Source organism: Carassius gibelio, chromosome B3, assembly GCF_023724105.1.
Source record: "Carassius gibelio isolate Cgi1373 ecotype wild population from Czech Republic chromosome B3, carGib1.2-hapl.c, whole genome shotgun sequence".
NCBI classification, from domain to species: domain Eukaryota; kingdom Metazoa; phylum Chordata; class Actinopteri; order Cypriniformes; family Cyprinidae; genus Carassius; species Carassius gibelio.
This window is the reverse complement of record NC_068398.1, coordinates 19,669,306-19,680,814: the sequence shown is the minus strand read 5'-3', so window position 1 is coordinate 19,680,814 and position 11,509 is coordinate 19,669,306.

The window sequence follows — 11,509 nt, the reverse complement described above, 5'->3', positions numbered from 1 at the left end:
CCACATACTGCATCAATTACAACATACTGTCTGCGTAGAAGAAGGATCCGGGTAGTGAAATGGCCTTGAACATAAATGGTTTTATGTTGAAACATCTCTTTTGTGAAATCTATTTTGCAATGGGCTATGGTTTCCCCATCACAGGGGGAGGACAAAAGAGTAGGGAATTTTTTATGTAAAAATGTTTTATTCCTTGGCTCTGTCCTGATCTAGGATAAAGTATAGTTAAAGACAAATAGGAAGTAAAATAGCTAAGCAAAAACACCTAAATTAAATTCACATAATAAATGTATTAATCTAAAAACACAATACTGTGCCGAAGGTGCCCTATCTGTCGGTCACTACGAGTTATGTCGACCAACAAATGAGGTCTCACTTGGGAGGCCAATCATCTCTGATTTTAAGAGAAAACGCCAATGAAATTGGCAAGTGGATTAACACACCTGAGCCACTCCCCGTGCCAACGGGTATAAATAGGGCGACAGGTGCGTCCACTCATTAGATTTTTGCTTCGGAGCCGAGTAGTTGATGAAGAAATCGCTACAAAGCCATCATCTTTGTTTTGTTTTGAAGCTGTTCCTGGTCGGTGTGACGGCGCGTTACAGCGGTGTCCCTGCGAGACGGCGGTTCCCCTGGGCGATTCGGCTAAAAGAGACAGTTTCTAAAAGAGCAAATCACGGACGATTCGGGTCTTTTTCAAGATGCCGTTTCGTCCGTGTCCTTCTGGATGCGGTCGTTTCCTGTCTTCGATTGACGGTCACGAGCGTTGTCTGCAGTGTCTGGGCGTCCAACACGCTGAGGCTGCGCTCGTGGATGATTCATGCGTCTACTGTGGGCGTATGAACATGGCAGCGCTGCGATCGCGTCTCTCACTCCTCAAGGGGAGTGCAGCAGACCCCTCTGTCGCCACCCGTCCCGGTCTCTCTGGCTTGAGCAGAGGGCCGCCGGCTGGCGCTCTGGGAGATCTGAGGATCACAGTGAGAGCTTCTCCGCCGGGCCACGCCCCACGGACCTCTCACTCCTCACGCAGCGACTGTCCCGTGCAGCTGCCGATTGATTCTGCTGGGCCGTCTCACAGCGGTCCCAGCGTGTCTTTCGGTGCGCCGCCCGAAGACCACATGTCGATTGCTGCATCGGGGATGGGTTATCGACCTCTGAGGATGAAGGTTCGGCGGGGCTGCCCCCCTCGTGTGTTGTCGCTGCTGCCGAATCGGACTTGGAGTTGTCGGCCATGCTTGCCCGGGCAGTCGTGAGTATCGGACTGGAGGTGACTACACCGCCCAGTCCCAACCCTCACGGCTGGATGATTGGTTTCTCGGCGCGGGACGCGGCTCACAACCTCGTTCTGCTCCGGTGCCTTTCTTCCCGGAGGTGTATGAAGAGGTGACGAAGTCGTGGACGGCCCCTTTCACGGCCAGAAGCCGCTCGTCTCCCTCTTCCATCCTCACCACCCTCGATGGCGGGGCAGCCAGGGGGTACGTGGAGGTTCCCAAGGTGGAGAGAGCGGTTGCGGTGCACTTGTGCCCACAAAACGCCGCCACTTGGAGGAATCGCCCGCGTCTCCCGTCCAAGGCCTGTAAGCTGACGGCCGCACTCGCTGGCAAGGCTTACAGTGCTGCGGGCCAAGCTGCCTCTGCCCTGCATGCCATGGCTATCCTGCAGGTACACCAAGCCAAGGCACTCAAAGCAATGCACGAGGGTGGTACCGACCCGGGGTTAATGCAGGAGCTGCGCACGGCGACTGACTTCGCCTTACGGGCGACGAAGGTCACGGCGCGGTCCCTCGGGAAGGCGATGTCCACGCTGGTGGTCCAGGAGCGGCATCTCTGGCTGAACCTGGCTGAGATGAGGGACATGGACAAAGCTCGCTTTTATCGATGCTCCCATCTCCCAGGCAGGCCTGTTCGGCGACACTGTCGAGGACTTTGCCCAGCAGTTCTCGGCGGTACAGAAGCAGACTGAGGCCATCCAGCACATCTTGCCCTGACGTGTCTCTCCGGTTGCCACCGTTCCCTCGCGGGTAGCGCCTCAGCCTGCTCGTTGCCGTGGGTGCCGCCCTGCGTTCTCTACACCAGCTCCGCCCCGTGCTGAGAGTTCTTCGAGGCCGGCGCGTCGAGCCCCGCGCAGGAGAGCGGCGCCCCCCGTGTCACTCCCGGCTGCGAAGTCCTCGAGGAAGTCGACTAAGCGGCCCTGACACGGGCAACTCGGAGATGCAGAGAACTGCTCTTCAGGAGATGGCGAAGACAGCGCCACTCCTTCCCCCGGAGGAGGGCCGGGTGGAGAATCTTCAGTTTCGGTTTTGTTCTGTTCCGCCAAGAGGTCACGGTTCGGAGACGCAATGCCTCTCCACGCGTCTCTGGCCAGTTCCTCTGGGAACACGGGGAGTGTGGTTGCGATGACCCAGGACGCAGTGCCTTCTGGGCCTTCCGGCACAACTCCCCATCGCTGCACCACTGCGGGTATGTCGACTGTCCCTTTGGTGCCACTTGTACAGTATCTGGGAGCGTGGCTTGCGCTGCCCAACCCATCATGCTGGCTCATCCGGACGGTCCGACTCCTTCCCTTCGGGCTCTCCCTGTCCCCCCGTGTCTTCACGAAGGTCGCGGAGGGCGCCCTTGCCCCACTCTGGGAAGTGGGCATCAGGATCCTCAACTATCTCGACGACTGGCTCATTATGGCCCGGTCCCGAGAAGAGTTGTGCGATCACAGGGACTTCGTGCTTCGGCACCACAGTCAGTTGGGGCTTCAGGTCAACCGGGAGAAGAGCAAGCTCTCCCCTGTGCAGAGAATCTCTTATCTCGGTATGGAGTTAGACTCGGTGAGTATGACGGCACGTCTCACCAGCGAGCGTGCCCAGTCAGTGCTGAACTGCCTGAGTTCCTTCAGAGGCAGGAAAGTGGCACCACTGAAACACTTTCAGAGGCTCCTGGGGCATATGGCATCCGCAGCCGCAGTCACGCCGCTCGGGTTGCTTCATATGAGACCACTTCAGCACTGGTTACACTCCCGAGTCCCGAGATGGGCATGGCGCCGCGGTACACATCGTGTCACCATCACACTGATGTGTCGCCGCCTATTCAGTCCCTGGTCGGACCTTGTTTTTCTACGGGCCGGCGTGCCCTTAGAACAAGTGTCCCAGCACGTTGTTGTCACAACAGATGCCTCCAACTCGGGCTGGGGTGCGACATGCAACGGGCAGGCAGCTTCAGGGTCCTGGACAGGACCTCGACTGCTTTGGCACATCAACTGCCTGGAGTTGCTGGCAGTGCATCTAGCTTTGCGATGGTTTCGTCCGCTAGTGCTGGACAAGCACGTGTTGGTCCGCACGGACAACACTGCGGCTGTTTCGTACATCAACCGACAGGGCGGTCTACGATCACGTCGCATGTCTCAACTCGCCCGCCATCTCCTCCTCTGGAGTCAGACATGGCTCAAGTCGCTGCGCGCTGTCCACATCCCGGGGGAGCTCAATCGTGCAGCCGACGCGCTCTCACGACAGCTCACTTTCCCCGGGGAATGGCGACTCCATCCCCAGACGGTCCAGCTGATCTGGAGTCGATTCGGGGAAGCTCAGGTAGACCTGTTTGCTTCCCACGACTCCTCCCACTGCCAGCTGTACTATTCCCTGTCCCAGGCCCCCCTGGGCACAGATGCACTGGCACACAGCTGGCCTCGGGCCTTACGCAACAGGTCTTGTTGGTTGCGCCTTACTGGCCCACCCGGACCTGGTTTTCGGAACTCATGCTCCTCGTGACAGCCCCTCCCTGGCGCATCCCCCCATTTGGCACCCGCGTCCGGATCTCTGGAACCTCCATGTGTGGCTTCTACACGGGACGTGGCAGACCTAAGTGATCTGCCCCCAGCGGTGGTAGACATTATCACTCAGGCTAGAGCCCCTTCTACGAGGCAGGCCTATGCTCTGAAGTGGAGTCTGTTCATGAATTGGTGTTCTTCTCACCGAGAGGACCCCCGGAGATGCCCGGTCAGAGTTGTGCTTTCTTTCCTGCAAGAAAGGCTGGAGCGTGGGCTGTCACCCTCCACCCTGAAGGTGTATGTGGCTGCCATTGCAGCCCATCACGATGCAGTGGACGGCCGGTCCCTGGGGAGGCATGACCTGATCGTTAGGTTCCTGAGGGGTGCCAGAAGGTTACATCCTCCTAGGACACCCCTGATTCCCTCCTGGGACCTCTCTATTGTCCTGGCGGGACTTCAGAGGGGTCCCTTTGAGCCGCTGGATTCAGTCGAGCTGAAGTTCCTGTCTCTCAAGACAGCGCTCCTGATCGCGCTCACTTCCATCAAGAGGGTCGGGGACCTCCAAGCATTTTCGGTAAGTGAAGAGTGCCTTGTGTTCGGGCCGGCCTACTCTCATGTTGTCCTGAGACCCCGGCCTGGATACGTGCCCAAGGTTCCCACCACTCCCTTCCGAGACCAGGTGGTGAACCTGCAAGTGCTGCCCCTGGAGGAGGCAGATCCAGCCTTGTCGTTGCTGTGTCCCGTAAGAGCGCTTCGCATATACGTGGACCGCACCCAGAGCTTCAGAAGCTCTGAGCAGCTCCTGGTCTGCTTTGGAGGTCAGCAGAAGGGGAAGGCTGTCTCTAAGCAGAGGTTGGCCCACTGGATAGTGGATGCCATCGCCTTGGCTTACCATTCCCAAGGCGAGCTGTGCCCCCTGGGGGTGAGGGCCCACTCCACACGGAGTGTGGCCTCCTTCCATGCTCACTGGCAGACATCTTTCGAGCTGCGGGCTGGGCGACACCTAACACCTTTGCAAGGTTTTACAACCTCCGTGTAGAGCCAGTTTCTTCCCGTGTGTTGGGTAACAGGTAATTGGCGGGAAGGGCTGGCTGGGTGTCTCGCTTGCTGCGCCATTCCCCCTAACATGGGGATGTGAGCGCCTTCTTCTCCCAGTAGAGTTCCCCGGTTGGCGTACCCTGGTCGAGCATCCTCCAGCACCCTCGGCGTCAGACTTGGCGGAGCAGTCTGTCGCCAGGCCCAGTACTGGCGTTAGCATGCCCGGAGCCGGTCAGCCCCTGTACTGGGCTAGGTGTCCATATGGCTGGGTTCCCTACAGGTAATCCCATATGTGTATTCTTCCACGGTAAGGTTTCCCTCTTGGCAAACCTGTGTCTTCCCTTGACAGATCGCTCTGTCAGTCTCTTCTGGCAGCCGTTCCATCCCTACTCCAAGGTAGGACCTGCCTCAGAGACCCCTTCCATATGTAGTTCTGCCCTCTGGGTCAGTCCATATAGGTATATCCACATGTCTCCTCCCTACGGGTAGGATGTGGTCTCCGTAGCGACCCTTTCCTAAGGCTCGCTTCCCCATTGTCTTGCTAGCTGAAAGAACAAATAGGGAAGATTTGAAGCAATCTTTCACTGAAGGTTGAAATCCCTTCCATTTACTTTATGTGGGCGGAACAGCAGCATGGCCTTCTCCAGCAGCAATGTACTCACCCTTTGGCCCCTTCGGTACCAAGGTCAGTGAATTTGCGCTGGGGCTTTGGGAAGGTTACGACCTTAAGCGTAGCTTTTGTGGCACGCCAAGGCTTGTCAACAATTGCAGCGCCTCAGGGTTGTGACGAGGTTCAGGTTATGGCGTTTTCCATAGGACCCCATTTGTCGGTCGACATAACTCGTAGTGACCGACAGATAGGGAACGTCTCGGTTACGTACGTAACCCTCGTTCCCTGATGGAGGGAACGGAGACGTTATGTTCCCATGCCACAACCTTGAACCATTCGCTGTTGCCGGGACACGTTCTCGGCTCCTCAGCGTAAAACCTAATGAGTGGACGCACCTGTCGCCCTATTTATACCCGTTGGCACGGGGAGTGGCTCAGGTGTGTTAATCCACTTGCCAATTTCATTGGCGTTTTCTCTTAAAATCAGAGATGATTGGCCTCCCAAGTGAGACCCCATTTGTCGGTCGACATAACGTCTCCCTTCCCTCCATCAGGGAACGAGGGTTACGTACGTAACCGAGACATTCCTGTGGCTCAGTGGTAGAGCATTGCATTTTTTGATTCCCAGGGAACACATGTTAGTTAAAAAATGTTAGCCTGAATGCACTGTAAGTCACTTTGGATAAAAGAGTCTTCTAAATGCATAAATTCAAAGGAAAAATCAAGCCAAAAAGCCAATGGAATTGGTTCCCCCTGTTGGTCATAACATTTTACTGCCATGGATTTTACTTAGAAAAAATTGATTGCTTTTCCCTCAGTAAACTTTAACATAAACACAAATGAAAAATGTAACCTGATTGCAATTAATAAATGCAATCATCTTTGCAGATCTACACATAAGTTAGAGAAATAAAAAATAAGCATTTTGGGAGTTTGAAACATTAATATAAACATTATGGAAATACTTAAAGGGACACTAAGTAGGAATTACTCCCATCTAGTGGTGAAATTGTATTTTGCATTCAAACTAATTTTGCTCTCCAGCGCCTTGCTTTTTCAAATGCGAAATATTGTAATTAGTAGTTATGTCTTCTTTATTCGTTATATTTTCTGAATAATGTGCATTGTTAGATATCAAAAAAATATTGTAATATAGATTGTAACACTGACTTACCTGTCGAGAAGAAAACTGGCCACTTCAGCATCTCTTTTGAAATCTTTATCCAGCATTAGCTCTTTCCACCTAGAAAAAGCTTCCCCGACATTAACTCTTGTTTTCTGTAATTTACGGTCACGTTTCCTTTTACGTTCTATTTTTGACTGTTTTGGCGACAATGTTTTCTTCTCCTGTGGCGCGGCATATGTATGGTCCATAATAAGAATGCAATCCAGACTTTTAAACTTGCCGGTGCAGTTTCAAGCGCCTCTCACTGCTCTGCACCTGCGTTTCTGGCTCTGACCGAAAACGCGTTGGCTTAGTACTCTTTGTCCCTCTCTGCTATTATAGTTTTGCAAGATGGCGGAACTACATGGAAGCCTCCGTCGACCTACCCGTCCCATGTATATAAAGATAATAAATTCTTCATTTACGAGGATTAGTTTAAACATTGGCATAGGTATTTGTACACCATTGAGGGCATATTTATGAATAAAAATATAGATTTTAGATAATAAAATACCTAAAAAGTTACTTATTGTCCCTTTAATATGTACCTCTCTGATTTTATTAGAAATGCTTAATTTTTCAGGAAGTACAGTAACTTCAGTTGACAAGTAAAATGATGTACATGTATATACAACCTGGTACTGAATAATGTAACATTGAATTTATATATCTACTTAAAAAATTTTAATCACGAAAGACAAATTACATCCGATGAAAGTTTGTTATATTAACATGTACATTTAGTCATTAAGTAGACGCTTTTATAGCCACTTACAAGTGAGGACAATGGATGCAATCAAAATCAACAAGACAGCAATGATATGAACATGCTATAACAAGTCTCAGTTAGCTTAAAACACACTTTTTAAATTATACAATAAATAAAAAAGAAAACAGACAGAATAGAAAAATAACAGAGCAAGTGAGTGTTTTTTTGCTTTTGTTCATTGTGTAATAAATAAAAAGAAAAAAAAAACAGAATACAAAAAGTTTAGAGAAGAAATAGAATAGAGAGTGCTAGAGTTAGAGGGTCATAGGTCTTCTGCCTCAATTAGCTATAGATTAAGAGTTGTTCTTTTATATCTGTTTAATCATTTATGTTGTTAAAATAACATTCTGTTCCATAAAAGCATTGTCTTACGTTACGTTATGTTCCCATGCCACAACCTTGAACCATTCGCTGTTGCCGGGACACGTTCTCTTCAGAGGGGTCCCTTTGAGCCGCTGGATTCAGTCGAGCTGAAGTTCCTGTCTCTCAAGACAGCGCTCCTGATCGCGCTCACTTCCATCAAGAGGGTCGGGGACCTCCAAGCATTTTCGGTAAGTGAAGAGTGCCTTGTGTTCGGGCCGGCCTACTCTCATGTTGTCCTGAGACCCCGGCCTGGATACGTGCCCAAGGTTCCCACCACTCCCTTCCGAGACCAGGTGGTGAACCTGCAAGTGCTGCCCCTGGAGGAGGCAGATCCAGCCTTGTCGTTGCTGTGTCCCGTAAGAGCGCTTCGCATATACGTGGACCGCACCCAGAGCTTCAGAAGCTCTGAGCAGCTCCTGGTCTGCTTTGGAGGTCAGCAGAAGGGGAAGGCTGTCTCTAAGCAGAGGTTGGCCCACTGGATAGTGGATGCCATCGCCTTGGCTTACCATTCCCAAGGCGAGCTGTGCCCCCTGGGGGTGAGGGCCCACTCCACACGGAGTGTGGCCTCCTTCCATGCTCACTGGCAGACATCTTTCGAGCTGCGGGCTGGGCGACACCTAACACCTTTGCAAGGTTTTACAACCTCCGTGTAGAGCCAGTTTCTTCCCGTGTGTTGGGTAACAGGTAATTGGCGGGAAGGGCTGGCTGGGTGTCTCGCTTGCTGCGCCATTCCCCCTAACATGGGGATGTGAGCGCCTTCTTCTCCCAGTAGAGTTCCCCGGTTGGCGTACCCTGGTCGAGCATCCTCCAGCACCCTCGGCGTCAGACTTGGCGGAGCAGTCTGTCGCCAGGCCCAGTACTGGCGTTAGCATGCCCGGAGCCGGTCAGCCCCTGTACTGGGCTAGGTGTCCATATGGCTGGGTTCCCTACAGGTAATCCCATATGTGTATTCTTCCACGGTAAGGTTTCCCTCTTGGCAAACCTGTGTCTTCCCTTGACAGATCGCTCTGTCAGTCTCTTCTGGCAGCCGTTCCATCCCTACTCCAAGGTAGGACCTGCCTCAGAGACCCCTTCCATATGTAGTTCTGCCCTCTGGGTCAGTCCATATAGGTATATCCACATGTCTCCTCCCTACGGGTAGGATGTGGTCTCCGTAGCGACCCTTTCCTAAGGCTCGCTTCCCCATTGTCTTGCTAGCTGAAAGAACAAATAGGGAAGATTTGAAGCAATCTTTCACTGAAGGTTGAAATCCCTTCCATTTACTTTATGTGGGCGGAACAGCAGCATGGCCTTCTCCAGCAGCAATGTACTCACCCTTTGGCCCCTTCGGTACCAAGGTCAGTGAATTTGCGCTGGGGCTTTGGGAAGGTTACGACCTTAAGCGTAGCTTTTGTGGCACGCCAAGGCTTGTCAACAATTGCAGCGCCTCAGGGTTGTGACGAGGTTCAGGTTATGGCGTTTTCCATAGGACCCCATTTGTCGGTCGACATAACTCGTAGTGACCGACAGATAGGGAACGTCTCGGTTACGTACGTAACCCTCGTTCCCTGATGGAGGGAACGGAGACGTTATGTTCCCATGCCACAACCTTGAACCATTCGCTGTTGCCGGGACACGTTCTCGGCTCCTCAGCGTAAAACCTAATGAGTGGACGCACCTGTCGCCCTATTTATACCCGTTGGCACGGGGAGTGGCTCAGGTGTGTTAATCCACTTGCCAATTTCATTGGCGTTTTCTCTTAAAATCAGAGATGATTGGCCTCCCAAGTGAGACCCCATTTGTCGGTCGACATAACGTCTCCCTTCCCTCCATCAGGGAACGAGGGTTACGTACGTAACCGAGACATTCCTGTGGCTCAGTGGTAGAGCATTGCATTTTTTGATTCCCAGGGAACACATGTTAGTTAAAAAATGTTAGCCTGAATGCACTGTAAGTCACTTTGGATAAAAGAGTCTTCTAAATGCATAAATTCAAAGGAAAAATCAAGCCAAAAAGCCAATGGAATTGGTTCCCCCTGTTGGTCATAACATTTTACTGCCATGGATTTTACTTAGAAAAAATTGATTGCTTTTCCCTCAGTAAACTTTAACATAAACACAAATGAAAAATGTAACCTGATTGCAATTAATAAATGCAATCATCTTTGCAGATCTACACATAAGTTAGAGAAATAAAAAATAAGCATTTTGGGAGTTTGAAACATTAATATAAACATTATGGAAATACTTAAAGGGACACTAAGTAGGAATTACTCCCATCTAGTGGTGAAATTGTATTTTGCATTCAAACTAATTTTGCTCTCCAGCGCCTTGCTTTTTCAAATGCGAAATATTGTAATTAGTAGTTATGTCTTCTTTATTCGTTATATTTTCTGAATAATGTGCATTGTTAGATATCAAAAAAATATTGTAATATAGATTGTAACACTGACTTACCTGTCGAGAAGAAAACTGGCCACTTCAGCATCTCTTTTGAAATCTTTATCCAGCATTAGCTCTTTCCACCTAGAAAAAGCTTCCCCGACATTAACTCTTGTTTTCTGTAATTTACGGTCACGTTTCCTTTTACGTTCTATTTTTGACTGTTTTGGCGACAATGTTTTCTTCTCCTGTGGCGCGGCATATGTATGGTCCATAATAAGAATGCAATCCAGACTTTTAAACTTGCCGGTGCAGTTTCAAGCGCCTCTCACTGCTCTGCACCTGCGTTTCTGGCTCTGACCGAAAACGCGTTGGCTTAGTACTCTTTGTCCCTCTCTGCTATTATAGTTTTGCAAGATGGCGGAACTACATGGAAGCCTCCGTCGACCTACCCGTCCCATGTATATAAAGATAATAAATTCTTCATTTACGAGGATTAGTTTAAACATTGGCATAGGTATTTGTACACCATTGAGGGCATATTTATGAATAAAAATATAGATTTTAGATAATAAAATACCTAAAAAGTTACTTATTGTCCCTTTAATATGTACCTCTCTGATTTTATTAGAAATGCTTAATTTTTCAGGAAGTACAGTAACTTCAGTTGACAAGTAAAATGATGTACATGTATATACAACCTGGTACTGAATAATGTAACATTGAATTTATATATCTACTTAAAAAATTTTAATCACGAAAGACAAATTACATCCGATGAAAGTTTGTTATATTAACATGTACATTTAGTCATTAAGTAGACGCTTTTATAGCCACTTACAAGTGAGGACAATGGATGCAATCAAAATCAACAAGACAGCAATGATATGAACATGCTATAACAAGTCTCAGTTAGCTTAAAACACACTTTTTAAATTATACAATAAATAAAAAAGAAAACAGACAGAATAGAAAAATAACAGAGCAAGTGAGTGTTTTTTTGCTTTTGTTCATTGTGTAATAAATAAAAAGAAAAAAAAAACAGAATACAAAAAGTTTAGAGAAGAAATAGAATAGAGAGTGCTAGAGTTAGAGGGTCATAGGTCTTCTGCCTCAATTAGCTATAGATTAAGAGTTGTTCTTTTATATCTGTTTAATCATTTATGTTGTTAAAATAACATTCTGTTCCATAAAAGCATTGTCTGCTGGTTTATTTAGCTACTTTTCAGTACACCAGATTAAGAATTTCACTTAGTACTGTAAGACTTTGAATGTTATTGTGCAGATTAACATCTGACCACTCTTGCTGGTTTGTAAAAGTAAGCAACACAGCTACAACAAATAAATTGATAATGGCTGTGTAAGATTTATAGTGTGCAAATAATCAAGCATTACCATTACCAAAACCATTACCTCTGTAATGCAAATCAAATTTATTAAGAAACATTATAG